Source organism: Canis aureus, chromosome 15 (assembly GCF_053574225.1).
Source record: "Canis aureus isolate CA01 chromosome 15, VMU_Caureus_v.1.0, whole genome shotgun sequence".
Classification (NCBI taxonomy): domain Eukaryota; kingdom Metazoa; phylum Chordata; class Mammalia; order Carnivora; family Canidae; genus Canis; species Canis aureus.
The window spans coordinates 1299390-1325863 of record NC_135625.1 but is presented as its reverse complement, the minus strand read 5'-3'; positions in this window follow the sequence as shown (position 1 = coordinate 1325863).

Genomic DNA, 26474 nt, shown 5'->3' with positions numbered 1-26474 from the left:
CAGAGTTTGGAGAACGATGACTGTTCCTCTCCATGTGGATGGTTTCTGGAACTTTCCAGGCCACGGGGTCTCTGGGTGGAGGGTTACTGAACCCCCAGCTCCGGTGTCTCCCACCATGGCCCGGGCAGGCATGAGGGTGGCCATCCTGATGGGGCCGCAGGGCCAGCAGTGCCCCGACCCGCCTCCCCAGCCGAGACCGCAGTGGGGCTGTCCTCACCTCACTCTGCTCCATGGCGTGCAAGGCAGGCGTTTCCTTACACGGTGTTTGTGCACCTGTTACCAGGAACCTTGTTCCAGCACAGAAACCATCACGAGTGGAGACTCGGATCCAAAGGAGATGATCCTGCACCTTAATGGGGATGGGATTTGCATGCACCGGGGGCCCAGAAAACGGGATTATTTTTAAAAGTTAGCGCCTCCTGAAATCCTATTCCATTCAGACTATCGTGCATCCCCGAAAGGACGCTTTAGAATTTTGACTCGATTTTCTGCAGGAAAAGCCCGCGGCCTGACCAGGACCTCTTGGCCTCTCCAATGTCTTTAAAAACTGCTCTCTATCTTCTCTCCTTTGTACTGATATTTCTGCAAGTTTCTCTTGCGACGCATAGAATCATCGAAGGTGATCTTGATGAAATGTGTTTGACCAGATATTCAAACACATGGCAACAAAGGCCGTTTGGAGCCAGAGAGTCAGAACGCCGGGAAGACTATTGGATCCAAGACAAATCTATCAAAATCCGGCAGTGAAATGCTTGCCCCTGGAGGCCCCTGCGCGTTTTCCCGAGTCAGGTTTGCTGCGATCCCTCCAGAACTGTGACCCACCCAACCTTGTCCGTGAGCCTGCGGGGGTCAGGGGTCTTCTCCAGTCACCGTCTTGAAGCTGTATCCTGCGTGTGATGACGTTGGACGCTGGCAGCCTGGCCACTGAGGCTGAGGTGAACAGGGGCGTCATGTTCTAGATGCTTCCTCCTGGGAAGGAGAGACTGTCACAAGTGCCTGGGCTCCCCCGGCTGCAGCGTCGCACGTCCCCTCGTGCTCAGGGGCCTGGGGATGGGCCATGGAGGTGGGGACGTCCTCAGCTACGTCAGCATCACCGTCCCCCACACCCGGGTGACACGGGGGCTCTGCGACGGCTCCCATCCCCACGTGTCGCACACGCGGTCATGCTCACCCACAGGCCACGTGCTCAGACGTGCAGGACGTGCTCACCCAGAGGGTGGCGGGACTCACTACCGCCTGCTGGGGAATTCCATGTCCCAGCTCAGCGGTGGGACAGACCGAGCGGGAGGAGATTCCCTCTTCTGTCTTCATTCTCCGACTCGGTTCCGGACCACCAGGGACAGTGAGGGGCACGACCTGCGGTGGCACCAGGTGGCGGTGGGTGGGCGGCCTCTCCTGTGCCCTCGCTCGCCCTCTCCTGTGCCCTTGCTCGCCAGCGGGGCCACCAACTCGCTCTGGAGCCACAAGCACTTGGAGTCCGGCCCTGGTCAACCCACCCGCCTCTATTCTGACCCCTTCCCTCCAATCACCTGTTTCGACTCCATTTAGAACAAGCCAGAATCACTTCAACACCTACTGGAGTCTCAGCTCAAAAAAAAAAAAGTCTTTTTAAAATCATTTTCTAGAACTGATTCACGAGAGAAGGCCCCACCCAGCATAAGGCTGAGTGAAAGCCACTGACGTAGTGCAGGGAGACGGGGGGTGGCTGCCCGGGACGTGGCGCTACTGGGGTTCTTCTTTATTTTTGCAATCAGGATATTTCCATGTTAGTTTTCTGGATAAGTGACTTGTCCCCAGAAACTAGCGTCAGTTGGATTTAGGGACTTGTGTTTATATACTAAATAAATGGTTCAGAAAGTGGAGGATAAAGCATCGTAGTGACGAGAAGAGATTAAATGCTTCATCCAGGAAAGGATTCAAGCAACTTCTTGTCTGAAATGTTGGAAAGCGTGATTGCAACAAGAGGAATCCCATCTTCTAATCCGGGTTGTCCAATTTTTTTTAAAGATTTTATGTATTTATTCATGAGACACAGAGAGAGAGGCAGAGACCCAGGCAGAGCGAGAAGCAGGCTCCCTGCAGGGAGCCCGACGTGGGACTCGATCCCGGGACCCCGGGGTCACGCCCTGAGCCGAGGCAGATGCTCAACCACTGAGCCCCCGGGCCCCCCACCAGATTTCCCAATTTCAACAGAAGCAGCTCTGACCTGCCAAGGGCGCCTTCCTGACCTCCGCAGGATTATGTCCTCGGCACACTCAGCAATTCCAGTAGGTGGTGGTGGCTTCTCGTCGTGTTTCATTCACGGATCCCTGAGCTTTGACAATTGCTGGCTGTGGGGGCGCCGGGGGCCTTGAAATCACTAGGACTGAGGCCCTGCTCTGGCCCTGGGAGCCCCCGCCCTGGACCCGATCCTTCCGTCTCAGGAACCTCGCTTTATCCTCTCAGCAGAGAAAACAAAATCGTTTTATTATCCCCAGAGGGAAAAAGGTGCCCAGAGCACAGCACATCCCGTTGGCTGCATGTTTGGAATAAGCCACTGCACGCAGCATTGAACAAGCTGGAATCCGGCGGGATTCGGCCTTTTCACGTGACGTCGTGGTCACGCGGTCGATGTACAGGAGGAGCTGGACGCACAGTAGGCCCATCCACCCATCGGAACGATGTTTTTGATCAATATTCCGTTCCAGCGCTATTGCCCCGCGACTGACACATCAACGCGGCCTTTGGCTTGTACCCGTGACGTTTGGATACGTGCATACGCGGTAAAGTGATTACTATGATCCACCTGAGTAACACACCTGACGCCTCCGTTACCATCTTGGCTGTTTTTTGACACCTGCGAACTCCTCTCTTAGCAAATTTCAAGGAGACCGTACATGATCATGGGCTCTAGGTACCGTGTTGTATTTTATGTCTGCAGAGCTTAACTGCTCTTAAAACCCAAGGTTTGGAAAAACAAACCAACAAAAGCCAAGGTCTGTGTCCTCTGAGCGACAGCTGGCTCACCTGTTAACTGAGTGGTTGTAGGTGAGAGCTGCCAATTACCAGCCTTCTGTGTGCATGTGTGAGTTTTTGATATTTTATTCATTTATTTGACAGCGAGAACGAACAAACAAGGGGGAGCAGCAGACTCTCCACTGAGCAGGGAGCCCGACACGGGACTCGATCCCAGGACCCCGGGATCGTGACCTGAGCTGAGGGGAGACGCTCGACCACTGAGCCACCCAGGTGCCCTGCAAGTTGTTGTTTTTTTTTTTTTTTTTTTTTAAGAATGCAACAGCAAAAAAAACAACTCACAATGATGACTGTGTGTATTACACGGTTAATTGTATTTTTTAAATCAATTAGCCTGTCGGAGTTGGGGTTACAGTCATTTTGCACCGACGTATAACGAATAGGAGAGAAGCTATTTGTTGGTACATGATTCTTTCCTTCCCTCTCTGAGGAGGTCATCCTAAATCAGACAATTCATTGCTGTTTGTGAACTGCAACTTTTCCTTTCAAGGACACCTTTTTTTTTTTTTTTTTTTTCTCCAAGCATAAAGCCAAGCATAGAAACCAAGTAATACGATGGTTTGCATTGCTTTCTACCCGGGACTGCTTTCACAAGCCCTCCGCGTCTCCGAACGCGGCTCCGTTGACGATGACTCTACTGGCAATCATAATTTGAGTATTCAGTATTTCCTGAAAACTTTCCACGGCCCGTGTAATTGAGTACCACGTAAAATATCATAAAGTAAGACAATGGTTAACCCTGATTCACAGACAAGCACAGCGATCATCAAATTGCTAAGAAATCTGCCTCGTTTATGGGCACAGAGCAGGTCCAAGAGTGAAATCTGTCGATTTTTTCTTATGGAAAACCAACATGCTTAGAAATTGTGTTAGAACCTTTTTTTTTTCAGATTTTATTTATTTATTCGTGAGAGACAGAGAGAGAGAGAGAGAGAGAGGCAGAGACACAGGCAGAGGGAGAAGCAGGCTCCATGCTAGGAGCCCGACGTGGGACTCGATCCCAGGACCCCACGGTCGTGACCTGAGCCAAAGGCAGACATCTGCTCAACCATGGAGCCCCCAAATGTCTGCTGCATCGGAACTTTTGGAAACAAAAGCATGTAGCGTGGTGTTAAAAATCTGATGGCAAGTTCGGTTTAGACTTCTCACGGTAACACTAGGGCTGTCGCCGACTCACACGGCAAAACGTGGTAGGATTTGGTATTTAGTATGAGTAGAACGTTCCTGCTTGTTTGTTTGCCCACATTTGAAATTCAAAAATCTAATTTAAAAAAGCGCACGACGTGGAATGATCTTACGTACGACAGATTCTTCTGCTTCATCTCCTCCCAGTCATTCACTCGTCCCTTTCTGCATCCTTGTTCCGCGCGAGATGGTTCTAAACCATCTGGGACGTGTGTCCCTTTCATGAACTCGGACCAGAGCAACCCAAGCTGCAGACCACCTTTGTTCCCGTTGTGGAGCTAGCAGCTTCCTGGGGACTCCACAGGGGAAGGGGCCACAGCTTCTGGGATAAGAGAAGAGCGAAGAGAGTAATTTTTAAAAAAATTTTTTTAAATTTATTTCTGGGGCTAATGTCCATTGGAAAGACATTTGTGAGATGGAAGGAAGGTAGATCTCTCTCCCGGGCCTTCTCCATGGGGTTGCAGGGAAAAGGCTTCATTCTGTTCCCGTATCCACAAGAGCGTAGCTAGGACAGCTCCTGGAGACCCCTCTCTCTGTCTCTCCTGCACATCACACAATGGGGTTAGGAGTGTCCTGGAGGGGGACGGGGACAAACGAAGGCACCTTGAAGCCACATGAGGTGGTGTCAGGAGAAACAGGTTCTTTTGCAAAACGTTATTCAAGGAGTGTGAATTATACGAGTGTTGGCAGAAGAAACCATAGTTCAAGTTGACGGATCTCTAGATTCCCTTGACAAGTCACTCAGCGTGAACAGAAGAAAAATAATAATTCGTATTTGTTGAGCAACAGGCCCTTCACCATCTCACACTCAACGCGGATCAGTGTCCACCCAACATTCTTCCAGTCTGTAGAGATGAAGAAGCCAGCTCCAGGGTTCGTCTTTTACGACACAAATTCCAACAGCTCTCACGTTCGTAAAACAAGCTCTGTGAGCTATGTCAGGCACGTGTTTTTCTGATTTCTAATGAGAAGGAGCGAGGTAAATATAGTCTGTGTTTTATTAATGAAAACACGACCTGTGCTTTAAAAAAAATACCAGTTTCGAGTATGGAAGCAGGTGTTTGGATTTTATTATAATCTGCATGGGGTTTGGTAAGAGGACCACAAAGATGCCCAGTGGGGAGAAAAAGATACACTGGACCCTAAGACATCCCGTTCTTTTATTTTATTATTTTATTTTATTTTAGATTTTATTTATTTATTCATGAGAGACACACACACAGAGAGAGAGAGAGAGGCAGAGGCACAGGCAGAGGGAGAAGCAGGCTCCATGCAGGGAGCCAACGTGGGACTCGATCCTGGGACTCCAGGTTCACGCCCTGGGTGAAGGCAGGTGCTCAACCGCTGAGCCACCCAGGGACCCCCATTCCGTCTTTTTAATTGCAAAAGCAGGACGTGCACGTGGTGACAAATGGGCAAGCAGCGTGAACGGTCACAGATGAACCACAAACATATCAGTTGGGGTCCCCGTCCCCTTCCCATGCACACTCCTTGGCAGCCACCGGCGATCCCCTTTCCTCCCCTTGGCTCTTCGGATGCTGACCTCCATAACCTCCATAACCTCCACAATTGAGAGGTTCCCCCCAATGCCTGAACCGATGGCTCCAACGTAGTATCTCTCACGACAGGCCGATCTGAAGAGTAGGCGCCTCCGTCCTACTGCAAGAGGAGGGACAGAGCACCAGCCACGACACTGGTCAGATCTCTAAAGAGCTGACTTCTGGTCTAGAGAACAGTGAGAGAGAACACATTTTTAAGAATATCAGCAGGAAGTCAATAGACATCATGGAAGGAGGGATATTCTTAGGAGGGATATTCTTCTTTTTTTTTTTTTTTATTTTTATTCCAGTTAGTTAAGCTACAGCGTAACATTCGCTTCAGGTGTAGATTATCGTGATTCGGCACCTTGTACATCACCCCGTGCTCATCGGGACAGGTACATGCCTTCACCCCCATCGGCTGTTCCCCAAATGTTCCCACCCTGTCCCTCTGGTGATCATCAGTTTCTTCTCTATAATTAAGAGTCTGTTTCTCTTTCTCTCTCTCTCTCTCTCTCTATTTTTCTTTCCCCTTTGCTGGTTTGTTTTGTTAGAATGAGGGATATTCTAAAAAACAAGGGACCTGATGTTGTCCCCAGTGGAGGCATGAAATACAGGTGTCGCACGTGGGTGTACACACTGTACGCTCCACCTTAAAAAGGTTCCAGAGCCCCAAACACAATATCCTCATCCTGATTTGGATGCTGATCGAAACCAACCAACAGGTTTTGATAGATTCAGAAAAATTAGAGAATAATCTATGTATCGGATGACTCCAATAAGCTATTATTTTTAGCTAGATATGGCAATAGCATTTTGGTGGTACATGAGGATGTTCTTCATCTTTTTATTTTTATTTTTTTAAAGGTTTTGGTTTTCTTAATATTTTTTTTTTATTATTCATAAGAGACACAGGCAGAGGGAGAAGCAGGCTTCCTGTGGGGAGCCTGACGTGGGACTCGATCCCAGGGCCCCAGCATCACGCCCTGGGCCGAAGGCGGCGCTAAACCGCTGAACCACTCGGGCTGCCCTGTTCTTCATCTTTACAAATCTATGCAGAAGTACATAAGAGCGACATGCTCAGTGTCTGGGATTTGCTTTAAAAACTTCAAAAAATAAGCGACAGAGGATTAGATAAGGCAGAGATAGTTAAATCTTGATTATTTGAGTCCATATGGTTGATATGTGGGCACACAACACAAATCTAGTATTTTGTGTGTGCTTGAAAATTCTCAAAACATTTTAAAACATATTGGTTACGGATTCAGTGAAAGGAAGGACTGTCTCGATTGATCAAATTCTGGACTTCTCAGCTAATTTAACTTCAGTTATTGAAAAGTGAATGAACTGTTTGGCATAGTACCTATGAGTTCTGTTGTGTTCCCCATTTTAATATCTCATTTGATTTTCTCGTTGGCATTTTCAACAGCCACCGAGGTATAAAATGCAAGTAAAAATAAACTCAGAAAAAGGCTAATTTTGAAATTTTACACTGATTCTAATAAAATATTTTGGGGACTGGGAAACAATTTTCTGTAAAGATTATTATGACTAAGTGAGGATTTATTTCATTCCTTCAACTTTTGCATCATAATAAATGTTTATTCACAAAGATCTGCTAAAATCAATAATTTGTAAGAAGTAACAGTGAACTTTCATTTCCCATCATAGGCACAGGGTCCTTCATTATCTTGGGTATTTGAAACATAGAACAGGTAAAAACAAAAACAGACTTTTTTTTTACATCTGAATGTGGAAATTTTGAGAATTTATTAAAATAAATTAATATTTTAAAATGATAATTTTACAGCTCAACCCGGTATAATGGGCACTCAAGCCATCCTCAATGCAATGTGCATGACTCATTTACATACTTACGGATGTAAAATGCTTCCATTTAATTAGAAGTGCTTTATTCTCTCAACAATCGGGACTTGCCGTATTGTGAAGGATATCCATTTATTATGAAAGAAAACTCATATCAAATTTTAATACGACTACAGCGTTTGCATTATTTTAAGTCCAAACCTATTATTTAAAAGAGGAAAAAGAAAAAGATGTTGTCTGTGTTGGTTTTAGGAAAATAGCAGAGAGTTTTGTAACTGAATTCCATTCTCCACGATGGAGGGACTTGTGGGGATTATTTACCACAGGGAGAAACGTTTCTTAAAACTCTATTTCTTTTCACTTTTCTTCTTATTTGTGAGTCCAAATGAAGTCATTGCCTCTTTACCATGATTAGCTCCTGCAGGCTCACGACGTCAGCAGGCACTTACTTCATCGTTGCCGACCATAAAGCACTAACCATCTCTCAATACTATCGTTCATCCTCTTATTTTTATCAGATATCAGGGAAGAATTGTTTCCAAATTTGGGCAAGAAAAATGCATCATTCGCTTCTGGGAAAGGAAAGGGATGTCTTTAGCCTTTTGCAGATTCTTATATTAATGCTTCCAATATTTCCTATTCATTTGTTTGCCTGTGGGCAGAGTCACAAAAGTAACGATAATAATGGCTTAAAAAAATAAATAAACCATCCACGGATTGCCCGAGCCGCCACCTGTTACACAGGATGCCTCCGCTCTCTCCTTCCAATTTTTTTTATTTTTATTTTTGCAAGCTCTATACCCAACACGGGGCTTGAACTCACAACCCCGGAGACCAAGAGTCTCGCGCTCTAGCGACGGAGCCGGCCAGACGCCCCTCTTCCACTTCGACCTCCTCCGTGCTCCCACCCGTCCTATAAGCCAGGGACAGAACCCCCACCCAAGCCCTGCACCGCCCAGCGCTCCTCACCCCGTATGTTCACTCCCATGGTGTTCTTTAAATGTTACTTTGAAGGTCTAATCAAAGGTGAGCTCAAAGATACTTTTTTTGAAGACTAAACCCAACCTCCCCTTTAGAACTGTATATACTGTATTTTAAATATTTAGAGGAATCTGGTATTAAAGGTCTTCCTTACGTTGCGCGGCTCTGTGCCGGAGCCTCGCCTGGAGCCGGTGGTGCTGCAGGAGTGCGTCTTCCGTATACAGCTGGTGGCACATATTTGCTGCCTGGGGAGGCTGGGAAGTCGGTGGTGCCTGGAGCACGTGCCCATCGTCTGGGGCGACGGATGCCACTAGGAGGCTCAAGTACCCAAAACCTTAAATGTCTTCTGCAGCAGCGGCGATCCCGGGTCCGAGGCAGCGACCGGGGAGGGCAGGCGTGGGTGGGTGGGTCCTGTGGCTGGAGCGGCCACCATGCCGGGGGGAAGCGCCGGGCAGTCACACCGCCCGTCACGGCCTGTCCTGGCCACGGGGACCCCAGGCCTGAGCCCTCGCGGGTGCTTTACCCACCTGCCCCACCGCGGGGCCTGCGGGCGTCCGCTCTTTAAAATCAGCCAGTCCCCCAAAGAAACCAGACTTCTGGAGGGGGAGTCATCTCTTTTTAATGAAAAAATATAAAATATGAATCCATTTCTCTACCTGGTTGGAGAATATTGATTAGCAGACTCTTCTTTTCCATAAATTATACGTAGGTCTTATTATAAAACTGCAACAGTGACATCCAGTGTTTAGTAAAATCAATGGCACGTGGTCTCTAAGGAGGCGAGGGGCCCTACTGTCTTGAATAAAGGTACGTGTGCATCTTCTTACACAGGAACACGTACGTGGAAATGCGCTCACTGCCCGCGTGGCCTCACTAATTCGGGGGTGACGTTCAGCATCCCCTAGAGGCTCGGCTCTGTCTGTAGCTCACATTTCGGGCCGTTGGTCCTAAAACTGGTTTTGATGAGGAAGTTCGCCGAACTGAGTGGGCATCCCTCTTCCCCGTTTATCTTGTTTCTGCTTCTTTTCTTTTTTTTTAATAAGCATTTTGTTTATTTATTTGCAACAGAGAGAGAGCGCAAGAGAGAGAGAGCACAAGTAGGGGAGGAGCAGAGCCCCGGACGTGCGGCTTGACCCCAGGACCCCGGGTGACAACCTGAGCTGAAGGCAGGTGCTGCACCTGCTGAGCCCCGCTCCCCCCGGCCCGGGCGCCCCTTGTTTCTGCTTCTGAGCCTAAGAACAGCCTGAGAACAGCCGGGCGCTCGCGGGAGGCAGGGGGTCCCGGGTGCTCCCCTCCCGCCCCGCCAGCTGGTCGCGGCCGCTGCATCCTTGGGTGGGTACAGCGCTCCTGCCCTGGGGAGGACCCGGCTTCTCGCTGGCCTCTCCCTGCACGGGCCTCATCTGGATTGGCGTCCTCCTGTCCGCCAGGCCGCGGCACCTGTTGGGGGCCGTCACCAGATTGCAGGTTCCGGGGGAGGAAGACACCAGCTCTTTGGGACCCAGCCTGGCCTCGAACGCCCGTGGTGCCCGAGCCAGGCAGGCAACATGCATCCCGTGTCCCGTCCTAGACGCACGCCCCGGTTCCCGACTGGTAAGTCAGCTTCGGCCTCGCGTCCCAGCCTCTTTCCGCAGCCGTTCCAGGCCTGGCCGTGCACACGACTCTGCAGTGTCCGCCGTGCGGCCCGTGAGCCCCCAGCACATGCCTGTCTCCGAGCGTCAGAGCTCTCGTCCTCTCGCACGTGCGCGTGCACAGCCCCCGGTGTCTCTGCTTCAGCCTCTTCCCCTGTGGGCGTGTGAGCAATCAGCTGCGCTTGCCAGGAGGCTGCTACGCAGGAAAAGCGGATACAAAGGGAATATACGGAAAGGAGCAAGTCAAACAAGGGCCAGGCTCCGTGGGTGGCTAATAAAGCCTCTCGTTTAGGTGTCGCTGCATTTCATGGACCGCGTGAAAAAAAAATTGGAGACTTAGGGTTAGCAGAGTGTTTAAAACCTCACAAAAAATATTCCTTTGACCTTCCTATTGTGGAATGATTAGGGTCTCACAGGACGTCGTAGGGGAGTAGGGGAGGTGCTGGCCGCGAGCCCCGGCCGGCTGGGGGCACACAGGAGGCCCCGCGCAGAACCCGAATCCACGACCGCAGAGCCTCCTCTCCCGCTCCCCTTTCTGGTCACGACTGTCTCTGGTCATCATGTGTAACGGGGACAACCTCCAGCCTTCATTCCCTCTTGCCCATGATTTCTGTGCTTCAGGGATGGGGCGTGAACGGCACCCGCGGTTCTCAACCCCTGACTTCCTCTGGGGCGCGGGGGCCCGGCCCGGCCCAGTGGGTCCCACTTCGTCCGCCGCTTCCTTCTCTCCGGAGTCAGTCCCAGCCGTGAGCGCCCCCGGTGCCGGGAGCCTTCGCCTCCTTCTGCGGTTTGGGGCCTGAGCTATTCAGACAAAGCAGCGTCGGGCGAGTGTGCACCTCTCGGGGATGACACCGAGGGGCGGCCGCTGGCTCCATGTCAGAGTCTGCTGGTGACTCCGAGGGGGGTGTGCACGCGGCCGGCCAGCGAGCGGCCCGCCCGCCAGGTGCAGCTGGGATGAGCATCTGCTCCACCTCACTTGGCGCCTGTCTACCCTCTTCAGGAAAATGTATCTGTGCCTCTTGCCACTTCTCTGATTGCATTTTGGTTTCTCGTGTTGAGTGTTGAGATGTCTCCGTCCCGTCAGGATGCGAGTCCTTCGCCACACGCCTGCTTGGCAGACGTGCGAACGTTCTCTCCCCTGCACCCCACTCGCTTTTCATGCCACTCGGAGCCTCTGGAGGACCAACGGTGCTTTCTTTTTCTTTCTTTCTTTCTTTTTTTTTTTAACATCGTTTTCTGCTTTGTTTTCTGTGTGTCTTCCCTGTTTTATCGTTTTCTGTTTCATTTTTGCCTGCTTTTCGGTTACTTGAATTTATCAATTTGTTTGTTTATTTGTTTATTCATTTATTTACTTATAATTTATGATTGTATGTATTGACTTGAGAGAGAGAGAGAGAGAGAGAGAGGAGAGCACAAGCAGGGAAGGAGCAGAGGCAGAGGAGAAGCAGGCTCCCGGCTGAGCAGGGAGCCCGATGTGGGGCTCGAACCCAAGACCCTGAGATGGTGACCCGAGCCGAAGGCAGATGGTTAACCGACTGGGCCACCCAGGCGCCCCTTGAATACGTTCTTAGAGCCCCACTTCCGTTTGTCTGCAGTGTACTGGAGTGTCTGCCTTTGTTTAGCGTTTAGTGGCTACTTCTGGGACTGGACGCATGTAACTTACCACTATCTACGGGGTCAACCTTTCGTTTCTTTCAGTGAAAAGCAGACCTTATCTCCTTTCATACTCTTTTGTCTTTTCTCATTTTTAACAAAATTGTCTCAAGCATTTCCTCCGCATGCACCAGGGCCACATTAGACAACACCTTACTGCTTACGTCAGACATTAGACATGATCTAAAAATCCCAACTTCAATCCCAAATCTCCAATCCCAGGTGAGTGAAGGCCTATTATATAGACACCGTGGGCTCGTTTTCTCAAGCCCTCTCTCTTTTTTCCTGATGTGACAAGATCTCTTCTTTTACCATGACGTCCCTGTTTAAATGATGTTTCCGTGGAAAGTCTGCTGCCTGCACATGCGAGTCTCCCTCCATCCGGGAACGTCTTACTTTTCCCAGCTTTTCTGAAGAATATCTTCACAGGGAAGAATGCCGGTTTCTCAGGCCTTTTCTTTTCTGTTCGTGGCAATGCTATGCCACTTCCTCCCGGGGCCCGTGGTTCCGGTGAACGCTGGCTGTCCCTCCCTGGTGAGACCTCCTTTCCCTCTTGATGATTTCAAGATTTCAACATCTCTTCTTGGTCTTTAGTTCTTATCAGTTAGACCATCGGGGTGGGCGTCAGGAATATGCATTTGGACGTACGTGTTGGGGTCAATCAGCTTCTGACGTCTGTAGGCGTAGGTATTTTCCAGGTTTAGGAAGTTTTCAAGCGTCATTTCTTCAAATATTTTTTCAGCCCCATGTCCTTTCTTTTCTCCTTCTTGGATGCCAGTGACACGAGTGGCACGTCCTTTGTTACTGTCTTACAAGTATTTGAGCCTCCAGGTTGTTTCCTCAATGTATTTTCCGTCTGAGGTTCAGGTTGGGAGAGACAAAATACTGACAGCTGTTTTCCTTCTTGGCAGAGTAGTTGGAAGAACAGGCTTCTACCACAGACAAGGAAAAGAAACAACAAGGTAAATTTTTATGTCCCAGGTGTGGGCTTCCTGACCTATTAAAATCGGAGGCCGTCCAGCCGCCTTGGGGTCTGCTCGTATCCCCCAACTAACCTTCCTTCCTTGGGCGCGCCAGCCTGGTTGGCTGGAGCCTGGGGGCGGGAGAGCCCGACAGCAAGCCCCCCAAGAGAGGGGGCAAAGGGCATGGATGCCAGCAGAAGGCAGCTAACGGAAGCTTAGCTTCCAACCCTATTTTAAGGACAATTAATGTAAAAGAATGAAACAGTCGGGATCCCTGGGTGGCGCAGCAGTTTAGCGCTTGCCTTTAGCCCAGGGCGCGATCCTGGAGACCCGGGATCGAGTCCCACATCGGGCTCCCGGTGCATGGAGCCTGCTTCTCCCTCTGCCTGTGTCTCTGCCTCTCTCGCTCTCTCTGTGTGACTATCATAAATAAATAAAAATTAAAAAAAATATTAAAAAAAAAAAAGAATGAAACAGTCCTACTGAGAGGCAGGGGTTGTCACCTTGGATGTGAGGGCCACATGCAAGTCGATGCCGTTTATAAAAAACACACTTTAGAAGGATACAGATTGTCCAAATGCATTGGAGTGGAAGGAGATGAGCCGTCAGACTGAGCATAAGGAGGCGGGAGTGGCGAGGTCTGGCCCAGCAGGCCCGGCTGTCAGCAGAGAGCATCCCAAGAAATAAGGACGGACGCACACTCACGGTAGCAGGGCTTATTCATCATGCAGGAGTAACGGTCTCAAGCATCTATGAACCCTCAGAACTGTAATGAATGAGACAAAAATTTATAAACTAAAAATAAGGAGGCATGAATTCACGCACACACACACACACAGAATGGTTGGCGATTTAAAACCGACCGTCCCAGTGACTGATAGAACACGAAAACAATCACGGTATAACCTGTTTCTATTTTAAGAGGTTACGGAATATTAACTTTGCAGCGGGCCAGATAACAACTCTCAATCCATCACAAAATAGAATTCACAGAGGCTGTTATCAGGCCATACTGAATTAAGCTAGAAATAAATTACAATATTGCATTAACAAATGAAGTCATGGGCTTTAAAATAGGCCACCAACCAAAGGAGTATCTACACGAGGAAATGTAAAGCATCTTGAGCCTCATGAGAAACGCAGCCTAATCAAAATTTGGGGATGCCATTGTTTAGAAAGAAAACAGAGCTGTAAAGACCTATTTTAATGAATAAGGGAGATGTAAACCGAAGCAGCTAAGCTTCCACTTCAAGAGGCTGAAAAAAGGGGCAGCCTGGGTGGCTCAGTGGTTCAGCGCTTGCCTTCAGCCCAGGTCGTGACCCCAGGGTCCCGGGATTGAGTCCCGCATCAGGCTCCTGCAAAGAGCCTGCTTGTGTCTCTGCCTCTCTCTCTGTGTCTCTCATGAATAAATAAATAAAATCTTTAAAAAAAAAAAAAAAAAGAAGAGGCTGGAAAAAATGAGTGCATTATACCCAAGTAGATAGAAAAGAAAAGCTATCCTGAAACCAGAAATCAGTGAAATAGAAAACAAAAATATAAGAAACATAGACAATACAATAGGTATTGAAATGACTATAAAATTGATTAACTCCCAGCAAGACTAATTAAGGCAAATAGAAAATGCAAATGATAAACATCCGAAAAGAAAAAAGCACATTTCCAGGAATGAGGTCACCTTAAAGTAATAACATAATACTCTAAAAAATTACGACAATAAATTACAAAAACTTAGGTGAGATTGGTAATATCCTTGAAAATAATGATTTATCAAAACTATTCAGGGATGAATTGAAAAATATGAATATTTCTACCTATTAAATGAAAATGAATTCCTAATCATAAAACCTTCCCATGAAAGTCCAAGGCCAAATGGCTTCATTGGTCGATTCTATCAAAAAAAAAAAAAAAAAAAAAAAGAAAAGTATATAAGAAATGGTAACAAGCTTAGCCAAATTCTTCAGAAAATATAGTGTTTATAAAAGATAGTATACACTGGGGATCCCCAGGGGCTCAGCGGTTTGGCTCCTGCCTTCGGCCCAGAGCGTGACCCCAGAGTCCCGGGATCGAGTTCTGTGTCGGGCTCCCTGCGTGGAGCCTGCTTCTCCCTCTGCCTGGGTTTCTCTCTCTCTCTGTGTCTCTCATGAATAAATAAATAAAATCTTAAAAAAAAAGATAGTATACATGAAACTAATTTTATGAGACCAGAATAATCTTGATATGAAACTGAATGAGACTATTACGAGAAAAGTAAATTCACACACTTAAAAGCATCAATCCTTAGCAAACCACTAGAAAATCGAACGCGACTTTATATTAGAAGATAATACATCAGGAACGGATGGATTTTTAACCAGGAAAGGCAGTTTGCTTAGCATTCAAAATCATCAATGTACTCGAGAACCAACCAAAGGATACAAACCCACGACTACCTCAACAGACCCAGGAAAGGCTGGTGGCAAAATTCAACCCGCGCTCGTGCTAAGCCGTCTTGGCCCCTTCCTCCATCTAAGAAGCAGAGCTTCACACGCGCCAGCTAGCATCTTCCTTAAAGGTAAAACAAAGACCATGCCCCCATCTTATCAGGGAAAGATCGGATCATCTCTCACCGTTGATGAGATGATCTCATCTCGGATCACCGTTCCTAATTGTGCAGGAAGCCCAGCCAATGGAAAGAGCCAGAAAAGTAAATAGAAGAATACATTTGGAAAGTATGCAAAAGTCGTCATTACTCAGAGAAGACATATCTGCCAACAAGAAGACGCTGCTGAGCCAAGTAGAAACAAACTATGGAAACTCCTCAATTAATCTAGTGAGAGCATAGGATGCTGAGTCAATTGGTAAAAACCCATTACACTTCTATTTACTAACTGGAAGTGAAATCTTTAAAAACCTGCCACTTTATCACATAAAAATAAACAACCTGGGAATCGTTTTAAATAGGACAAATACCCACCATTTGCTTCGACGTGGATGGACCTGGAGGGTATTATGCTGAGTGAAGTAAGTCAGTCGGAGAAGGACAAACATTATATGTTCTCATTCATTTGGGGAATATAAATAATAGTGAAAGGGAATATAAGAGAAGGGAGAAGAAATGTGTGGGAAACATCAGAAAGGGAGACAGAACATGAAGACTCCTGACTCTGGGAAACGAACTAGGGGTGGTGGAAGGGGAGGAGGGTGGAGGGTGGGGGTGAATGGGTGACGGGCACTGAGGGGGGCACTTGACGGGATGAGCACTGGGTGTTATTCTGTATGATGGCAAATTGAACACCAATAAAAAATAAATTAATTATTAAAATAAATAAATAAATAAATAAATAAATAAATAAATAAATAAATAAATAAAATAAATGGTTGGGAGAAATGAGAGAACCCAAGTTAGTGAAGAGATGCACTCTACTCATAGTCTTGGAGGACAAATATTTATTCTTTTAAATAGTTTGGGATTAGCAGACATTTCTAAGATATCAATACTCCCCAGTGTGATCTATAGATTCAAAGCACGGCCGGTCACGTCCTCGTGGATTTCTCCGACAAGTGGAGGACGTACAGAAATGTGAGGAATCTGGAACTCCTTGGAATTTATGTAAAAGAGGGGTGAACTTGTGCCGTCGTCACAGTCGCTGTAGCACAATATTGTTGTAAGGTCAGTGGAACAGAGTGGAGGCCAGACAGGGAACCGCACACACGCGGGCTCAACTGACTTTGACCGAAATTCCCAGGTAATTCAACGGGAACGGCGAAAGTCAAAATCAGAGGCTGGACGTCGACTGGGATGAGGAACAAGGAGACTCCCCATGTACTCTCCTTGGGATGGTGAATCATTTTGGGGGATGTCACAGTCCCCTCTACAGTTACACACTCCCCTCGGCTAAACCCTGGCACTCCCACAGCTAAGTATTCGAGAAAAATAAAACACATGCACAGAGAAGGGCTTGAAAGCCAACATTCACAGGAGCCTCATCCGCCATCACCTCCCACTGGAAAGACCCTAAATGCTCGTCCCCACGGGAGTCAATCAGCCAGTTGTAGTGTTTCTCCACGATGGAGAGCTAATTGGCAATAAAAGGGATATCGGTCCTCATATATGAGATCACATGAGTGAATTTCCAAAATATTATGGTAAGTGCAGCAGCCAAGCACCCGAGAGACCATCCCGCGTGAGTCCTGTTGGAATCAGTACAACGGGCAGAACTAATCGGTGGTGATGAAATGGCTTCAGGAGGGGAGACGCACTGGGAACGCACAGAGACCTTTGTGGCTCCAGGCAAGTGTCCCGGATCGTGTGGTGTGTGGAGTGCAGATGTGCCACACCAACCACACGAACACTCAGGACCCTGCGGAGAGCACAGAAGTGCGGCCCGAGCCCAAGAGCGACCAGGTGATGTCATTGGTTCCAATGTCCCAGGGTGGCATCGGGGGAGCCACCTGCAGATGAGCGAGGAGCTCTGGGAGAGACAGCCTCCTACCTGGGCCTGGGGGGCTTCCCCATCGGTGCTGCAGGTCGACCTGCCCCGGGCCTGGGGGGCTCCCTCATCAGTGCAGCAGGTGGACCTGCCCCAGGCCTGGGGGGCTCCCCCCATCAGTGCTGCTCCTGGACCTGCCCCAGGCCTAGGGGGCTCCCCTGTTGGTGCTGCTGGGGGACCTGCCCTGGGCCTGGGGGGCTCCCCTGTCGGTGATGCTGGGGGACCTGCCCCGGGCCTAGGGGGTTTCCCCATCGGTGCTGCAGGTAGACCTGCCCCGGGCCTGGGGAGCTCTCCTGTCGGTGATGCTGGGGGACTTGTCCCGGGCCTGGGGGGCTCCACATTGGTGCTGCAGGTGGACCTGCCCTTAGCCTGGGGGGCTCCCCTCATCGGTGCTGCTCCTGGACCTGCCCCGGGCCTGGGGGGCTCCCCCCGTTGGTGATGGTGCTGGACCTGCCCCGGGCCTGGGGGGCTCCCCCGATCAGTGCTGCTCCTGGACCTGCCCTGGGCCTGGGGGGGGGTCCCCTCTTGGTGCTGCTGGGGGACCTGCCCCGGGCCTGGGGGGCTCCCCCCATCGGTGCTCTCAGGGCACGGTGGCCCAGGTGCCCCCAGTCGGCCGTCATACCCTGGCACAGAGACCCAGGTGTGGGTCCAGGGTCGTCCCTCCCTTGTAGCCCTTGCTCCCCGTGCGCCCCCCCTCCCCAGGTGCTGGGAGCTGCAGGAACAGAGCCATCAAAGGTTCTCCTGGGACTTAGGGATGCTTTCAGGGTCCCCAGGCGCCGCATCTCAGCCAGGGGTGACCCTCGCCCCAGGGCCTGCTGGCGACGTCCAGGGTCGTTCCGGGGGCCACGACGGCAGTTCGGGGGCATCTGCTGTTGTCTCGCAGGTGGACGAGGAAAGCATCAGCTGCAAGCCGCCCGGAGCACGCGGCCCCGTGAGGGCCCTGCTGAGGCTGGGATTGAGGGGAGTCGCTCGGAGGCTCCCGTCGGGGTGCGCTTGCCCGCAGGGAGCTCCAGGACTTTCCTCTAAGTCACCTGCAGGGATGCTCGCTCCCTACCAGGGACGCTCTTCCCGGCACCAGGGTCTTGCTGCTGCTGCTCCTCCGACGGGTGGCGGCTGACGTCTGACAGGTGCTCAGTCACCCGGGGCGGCTGTTTCGGGGCGGCTCTCTCCCTTTACGCTTGTGTCACACTTTTAGAAAACCACGACTGTTTTCACCGTGTCAGTTCCTCGTATTGAGCTGGTCCCGTCTCCGTCTCGTATCTTCACACAAGCTGCAGATACCACGAAAGTAGCGGCTGCGTTATTGACCGCGTGTTGGCTGGCGTGCGGCTCGGGACGATCGGGTGTCAAACTGTTTGAAAGATCTTTCCGACATTAAAAAAAAAAAAAAAGATTACCTTTTATTTTTTCCGAGTAAATGTATCCAGGTTAAATTTGTCACACATCATCAAGATTTAACAGAAAAGCCAAATATATTTTAGGAATCGAGGAAATTGACTTTTTTTTTTTTTGGTGTACGAAATCAAAAATTTTCACAGGATTTAGGTGAAAATGACCAAGTCTAAGATGCTTGCAAACCTCTCTATTAAGGATGATAAAAAATAAATAAATAAATAAATAAATAAATAAATAAATAAATAAATAAATAAATAAAAAGGACGGTAAATATTTTCCCTCCGGAAGCTTATTATGCGCTTGCTTAGGAAACATTCTGCCCTTACAGTTAACAGAAGGCTTATTTAGTTTCTATCTAAATGGTCATTAATTGTCATTATCGGGCTCCAGATTAATGATGCAAATTGCATCTAATATTCAGATTAGATTTATAATATTTATATATTTATAATATTATTTATAAAATAAATTTAAAATCTTTCTATCTGCCTGTATTGATAAGATCATTGATAAGTGGGATGCCCTGTTCCTTGCTATTGAAACTCACTAGCTTAAAAAAAAATAGTAATAAAACTCACTAGCTTGTTGTCAAGTCACACGCAGAGCCGGGGGTGGAAAGACCCTCTCAGGGCTACTAGTGATTTGGGTAAAACTCCTCTAAGGATGATTTGCAAGCAGGTGGGATAAACTGTTACCAAAGCTCACTATGAAGTAGGGACATTTATGGGGATAAATCTTTTTTTTTACTTAATTATCAGTGTCCTTAGGGCCTCCCCCCCTTGAATTACCCCCCGGACCACAGCTGCCAACGGCCGGTCCCCTCAACCCTTCGGTGCTGTTTTTCATGCTGCCACCAGGTGGTGATGTTCAAATGGATAATTTTGTTCAAGGCTTTGCCCTTTTTTTTTGGTCCAGATTTTGTTTTTCATTTTAAGATTTTATTTATGTATTCATTCGAGGGAGAGTGAGCAAGAGCGAGAGAGAGCGAGCGCGAGCAGGGGGAGAGGCGGAGGGAGGCGGAGCAGACTCGGCCTGGAGCGGGGAGGCCCACGCGGGCTGCGGCCCAGGACCCTGGGGTCATGACCTGAGCCCAAGGCAGATGCTCAGCCCCCTGAGCCGCCGGGCGTCCCCTGTTTGTCCGGGTTCTTCACATAAGCTGCGACCCGGGCCTTCAGGACATGTGGCCCCATCTCCTAATCAGAAGCGTGTCCCCACGCAGCTCTCGGGGGTGGCGGGTCCCTGGGCTGTCTGGGGTTGGCCCCGCGACCTCCTACAGCAGGGCCTGGGCCGACCCTCGCCCCACACGGTCCCCTTGTTGGTCCAACGCGTAACAGGAGGTCCAGGGGCTCGACTCGTCCCACGTCAACCGTCCCCTGTGGGACCGCCACCCACACCCGACAGCTGGCAGCTGGGGCCGCCTTCTAAACCATCAAACACACAGGCCTTTACCTCCCTCCCCGCACCTCCCAGCAGTCGGGCCGCACTTCCTAAGGGAGACTCAGACCGGTTTATGCTCCGAGGGAGACCCCGCTTCCCGCTGGAGAGCTCCACGCGCACCCGCGGTTAGAAGCCAGAGCTAGTGGTTCCGGTGCGCGCTGGCCTCTTCCACACCCAGGCCCGCTCCACGGCCCGCTCCTCCGACGACCGGGAGCCCGGGCCTCCCCAGCGGGCACCCCTGAAAGGCTGTACGGCCCACGGCCCTCACACTCCTGTGGAAACGGAGCAAAACGCTGTGATCCATGGAGGAATCCTGCAGCCAGAAGAGATACACGCCTCGGGCGGGGGCGTCGCTGCAAAGGGAGAAGGCACCTGTGCCTGGCGGAGTCCCAGGGGTCAGAGGAGTGGGGACAGGTTCCCGGGCGGAGAGGGAGGCCCTCGCGGGGGCGGGGGTCCTGGGGGGAGGCTCTGGGCCCCGGGGAGCCGCGGGGCGTCGGCTGCAGCTGTGGCTCCTGCGCGATTTCTGTGGCTCGTGCGGGAAAGTTAGGGAAGCTCCCAGGTGTTGACCACGTCCCGGCCATCGGGGATGGTCCAAGCGTCGCCGTCGGGATCCCCGGATGGGTCTCTGGCGACGGAGGCCTGACTCCCCCAGCGCCCGCCTGTGGAGGACGGGGTGGCTTCTGGGTTGGCCTCCAGGCTCCTTTCTGGGCTGCTTGCTGCGGAGAGCGGGTCGGAGTCCTGGCGGGAGACGGCCCGGCCATTGCCCTTGTGCTGTCTGTGTCCCGAAGCACTAACGGCCTCGTAAAATACAGGCATTTTAAAAGGTAGTTGATATAGATGGTTTCCCAGGAAAAAAAACTAAATCACTATTTTGGTGGCATTTTCCCATTTACCCTTAAAAACAGCTGGTTTTTTTTTTCCTTCTTCTTCTTTAGGGAACCAATTCTATAAAAATATTAATATTTAAATCCTATAAATTGCTTTCGATCGTAATCAATCGTGGAAATGAAGAGTAGCCAACACTTAGACAACCTTTTTTTTAAAAGAAAGCATTTTAATGGATGAATGGACAGAGAGGTCACATCGGTTCTGCTCGCTTTGAGCTGCTTCTTCGCTGACCAGCTTTGCCTGACAAGTCGCTCCTGGGCACAGGCGACGGCGTCACCTGGCAGGTAAAGCAACACACGGTAAACGGGAAGGAGTTGGCTCCTACTACTGCCTCGTCAAGACTGTCATGACTTTGCCATCGAGTCAATATGCAAAAGCATCTACGTTTATTAGCAACAGAGGGAAGGTTCCCAGGGCAGGGGCTCCGGGGGCTGCTGCAGCAGCTGAGGGGGTGCTGGGGGCGGAGGGTCGCTGAGCAGGCCTCTGAGCAGGCGTGTGCACAGTGCACAGGCCAGCCGCTCGCCGTGGCCCCAGGCGCCCTGCAGGCAGCAGCGTGGGGGCGACAGGAGCACAAGCCGTCCTCAGGTCCCCCTTTCATCACTGCCAACGTTCTTGGGCTTGACCGGGGTGGGGGCCCTGGGGGCGCCCCTGGTCCTTGCCCCCAGCCCTGGGGCGCCGAGGCCTGCAGGATGCTTCTTGGGCACTTTCAAAAACCCAGCTCTTTGAGGGTCAGCATGTGCACTGCCCTTTATTTGCGTCTTTGGTTATTTTTTCCCTCCGCAAATGAAAGGCCTACGGGATTGTTTCCCACACCGTCGAGACACAGCTGGCTCTTAAAGGATAAAGATGCAGCCTGGTCATGGCGTGGTGCTGCGACTCCCCACGACTCACAGGGAAGGCCTCCGCGTGGCTTTCTTCTAAAGCGCGGCTGCATGAGCTGCGTGGGTCCGATGGTGTGAGGTTCGCCCTCGTGCCTGGCTACACGCCCAGTGAGTCCTTCCCCATGTGGGTGAGCTCTCCAGAAGCCATGTGGAGAGGGGCAGGGCAGTGCCAAGGGCAGGGCTCCCGCAGGAGCCACCCCTCAGGGATCCTCCCCAGACCCGGGATCAGAAACACATGCTAGATCCCCACTCGGTGCACGCTGGGCGTTCAGCAGGTGCTCTCTGCTTTCTTTGAGCTCACAATGTAAGCAAGACGGTCCTGGGCGTGGCCAGTTTCCCTCACGCGGAGTCGTCATGTCGTGCATGGGCTCCGTCCTCCCCCTCCCCTGCCCTCCGTGCTTGCAGATGCGGTTGCTTCAGGCCATTTGTCCCCAGACTGTTCCTTTTTAAAAATTTTTACACGAGGTGACTTGGGATCCCTTGGCTCCGGGACTCTTAGAGATGATCCATGATGGATACAATCGACCACTTGACCTGGCGAAGACTTAGGACTTATTTGCTAATTGTAAGTAGCTAGTTCTGAAACATACCCAGGTAACATTTGCAAATGGAAGCTTTTCAGGCAAGTGTTTGGACCATCGGGGTGAGGCTCACTGTCTTCCAAGCCCTGTGTCCCCAGAGTGTTTACGCAGCATCCAGAAGCCGCGTGAGATGAGCTCACCACATCCCTCGTCCACATGCATTTCCAACCTGGATAAAAACCAGCTGAACATCGACTCTACATGGTCTCCAGGGAAATCAGAAGAGAGTAGAGACTGGGCCCTCCCGTGAGCCACGGGCTCCCATCCTCTGTGGAGGTGACTCCGTGGACGCATCTCCCTCGTAGGCGCCCCTGCAACACTGGTGCTGCCCGGGGCAGGGGGCCTGGTGTGCAGACGATGGTGCAGCCAGGACACCCGGTGGCCATGCCCTCATCACTGGTGGAACCCTTGCTGTCCTGTCCCCCCACTCCGGGGCTCAGAAGTGAGAAAGTTCAGAAAGCCGACGAGGCTCTGCACTCAGGAGCCCTAGTGGACGATTTGTTTGAAAATACGCCACGTGTCCTCCAAACCCCATCACCTGTGCCTTTTCCTTGAGAGGCCAGAAGCTGCGTTGTGCCCTCTGGATCTGGCCAAATTCTTCCAGATGAAGTTCACCCCAGGGGAGTCCTTCCTGTTGGAACCAGTTGTATGTTTTCCACTTCTTCGGGAAATTTTTCGCCCACTCGGTCATCCAACAGGACGTCATGGGTACAACACGCAGCACGACAGATGCGTCTCCAGGCCCCAGAGATGAGACTGGACAACAGACATGCTGGCCCCTCACGGCACGTACCGTTTGATGGAGGAAGTGAGGACACACGGAGGAGCTGTCAGAAGGTCTGTGGGAGAGGGTCCAGGATGCTGAGTGCGACAGACGAGGAAGGACAGGCTCAGCCAAGGAGTGGGGGCGGCCTCCAGGGAAGGGCTGGGAGCCCGGGCCTGCAGGCAGGGAGGCTTGGCCAGCGTGAAAGCCTGCGCAGGGCCTCCAGCCACAGGGGACAGAAGGTCGGAGGTGGGACGGGGTCTCGGGCCGTCAGGAATCTAGGGAGAAGCACCTGTCAGAGGGCAGAGCACGACAGGCCCTGGGCAGACCTTGTAATCTGCTCCCAGAGGGGCGGGCAGGGGCGGATCCCATGACATTTCACCGAGAGCCGCAGGAAAAGGCTCTAAGTCCCCCCAGATTTCCCAGGAGGTGTGATACTGGCCAATCCGTGCGTGCGAGGAGGGCACGCCGGCAGCTGGTGGAAAACGCACTTCAGGCACACAAGGGGCAGGGGTGGGGCAGTGAGATTGCCGGGGGCAGGGCCAGCTGCGGCGGTTGTGCCTGGGCACAGGACGCGGTGAGCCCGGGAGGAGTTAGGGGAGGAGAAACAAGGTGGTGGTGGATGCGGAATGGAGAACGGGGGCGAGCGTCGGGGAGGACACGCAAGCACCAGAGCAGGTCGGGTGCCAGGGCCGGAGCCGCAGGGACGGGCAGACCCGGGCCAGGGCAGGGCGCGGCTCCGACCAGACGGGCCTGCGGGTCTGGCCGTGCCTGTTATCACCTGTTATTACTGTTTCGTTTCGCTTTGTTCTGCTCTGATGACACGCAGGAGGTGAAGGCTCAGAGGTGAGGCCGGTGCTTGCATGAAGGTTCCGTCTTGATCCGAAGACTCTACGGCTAAGAGAGGAGTGGAGACAGGGCGTCCCGGGCTGGGAACCCATTGTGGGGAGGGCTGCCTGCGAAGCACAAGCCGCGGGCGCGCCTGGAGGTGGGGTCGGTGAGTGCGGTCACTGTCCTCACACAGCAGGAGGGCCCGGCCTCGTGCGGGACGGGACCACCGTCCGGGGGACATCCTCCCCCGACCCACCACGGTGTCCGCGGCACAGCCTCTGCCAGCCCGGGTGACGTGCCTCAGTCTCCGTGCATATATTGCCTGTGCCTGCGTGTCGCCCCAACCTATATGCTTCCATGAGCGGTCACCTCTACGAGCGTGTGGTTCGGGGCTTGTGGCTGGAAACATGCGGCGAGCCTACTGGGGTCGCCCCGCGTCGTGCACCTCTCAGCTCCCTCGACGGCTCCCCTGGCAGGGCCGGCTTACCCACAGGTGCTCAGTCACCCCCAGCTGCGCAGCACCACGCAGAGCAGGGCTCTCCGGGGACATGCGAGCCCCCCTCGAGCAGCCGGTCGGCTGGCTCCATGGCCTCACATAAGCCTAGACTGAGTCGAACCCACGCGAGACGGCGCTTCCTTTGAGGCGGGAGCTGGCTCTGGGGACGGAGATGGTGCGAGGGGCCCCAGTGGCGCGGGATAGCTAAGTGGCCACTTCTTCACGCTCTCAACGCCTACTGTCCGCTCCTCGGCGCGGATCTGGGATGAAGGCCCAGCACCTGTGCAGAAGGCCGCAGCCTCGTGATGGGAGATGACGGGGAAGTCGCGGCAGTCGGCCAGAGAAGGTGCTTCCCGACCGCCCGGCCGGGCCCCCGGACAAGGGGAGCCAACGAGGGCGGCGAGTCTGTTGGGAGACCTTGCCATGAAGAAGGAGGCTGCGTGACGCGAGAACACGCCTCCAGGGACCGCCTCGGGGCAGCGTGCCGGGGACGCCTCTTCAGTGTCGAGGGACACACGCCGTCTACCTCCCGGCGGGAGCCCTGCTGGGAACAGGGGCACGGGCGCTCGGGGCTCGGGCACCTGCGTGTCTTCACACCAAGTCAGCGCCCTGAGTATTCCTGACGCTCTCGCTCCCCGATTCACGTCCTCTCCGCTCGTAGAAGGACAGCAGCGTCCTTATTCATGGCGTAGATCCGTTACTTCTGGATGGTTCCCTCCTTCTGATTTATTTTCCACCACAGGGTCTGTATTTCAGACCCTTCACATCACTCCCTTGGCGGCCACTGTCCTCGGCTGCACAGGACTGAGGTCACCTGGTGTCCCGGGACCGTCCCCGCGCACACGGCCGTGCACCTCGAGTGGCCCCGGAGACGTGGTCAAGGCACCTGGCACGTGGCTCACTGTGGTACCACGTGTGTCATGACACAGAGAATGATTAGCGATTGTTGTTGGAATACACGAGTAGGGATATTTTTAGGCCAATCACATGCAAGATAACGGTGGCTGGTAAGGCGCAAAGAGCTTCTGGGCTTCGAGAGGAGCCATTGGAGGACAAAAATGAAAGGCAAATGTAGGTGCAGTTTAAATATGTAAATGACTAATTGTTTTTGTTTTAATAACAGTATTTTCAGTGGAGAGAGAATCCCAGAAGAGTAATTACCCATATGAATAGTGCACCGAGGTAGCAAATCCTAAAATACTAAAATAGATGCTCCCGGCTTCTGTGTCTCTCTTAGTACAAACTCACTGCCCTGCAGGCGGTGTCGTCACCTCGGTTTTTCCCGCTGCGTCTTACCCTGAGAGCTGCGGTGACGGCTGGAACACACACGTCCTCTCACGACCGAGTCATCTCTGCACAACGGCACGGGAGGGGCCTGGGGGAAGAGGTGTGACGGCTCATGGCCGGGGGGTGCCACCACGGCACCGGGCGGGACCTTTCGGGCTCATGGGTCGCGCTCTTGTCTGACCTTCCTCGCGCCCAGACCCCGCGCCTCCACGCCTCTCCGTCCTTGGCATCCCATAAAAGTGAAGCGCCTTATAAAGGGGGTCAGGACTCTCGATCCCCGCCCGCTGGCCTGGCACTTCGCGGGTGGTAGGTCATGCGGGTCTCCCAACAGTCACATCGGGAACAAAAATAGTGTCTGCACATGGATTTAAGGGGAGATAAACCCACGGCTCCTAGGGCCACCAGAGGCCCAGTACAGACAAGCCGTCTGCTGACCCCAGAGCACGGCTGCGAGCTCTCGCACTCGAGGGACGCCTCGGAGTTGTCACATCACGGAAGGGGGAACAACGCTTCGCACACCTGCCGCCTCAGAACGCAGTTACGGGAGCAAAACTCACCGAGGATCCGCGATGGCTTTGCAGTACGTGGGCTCAAATCTGCGGAGTTGCACCACGTGAGGGATTAGGATTTAAAAATACTCACCGAGAAACAACCACC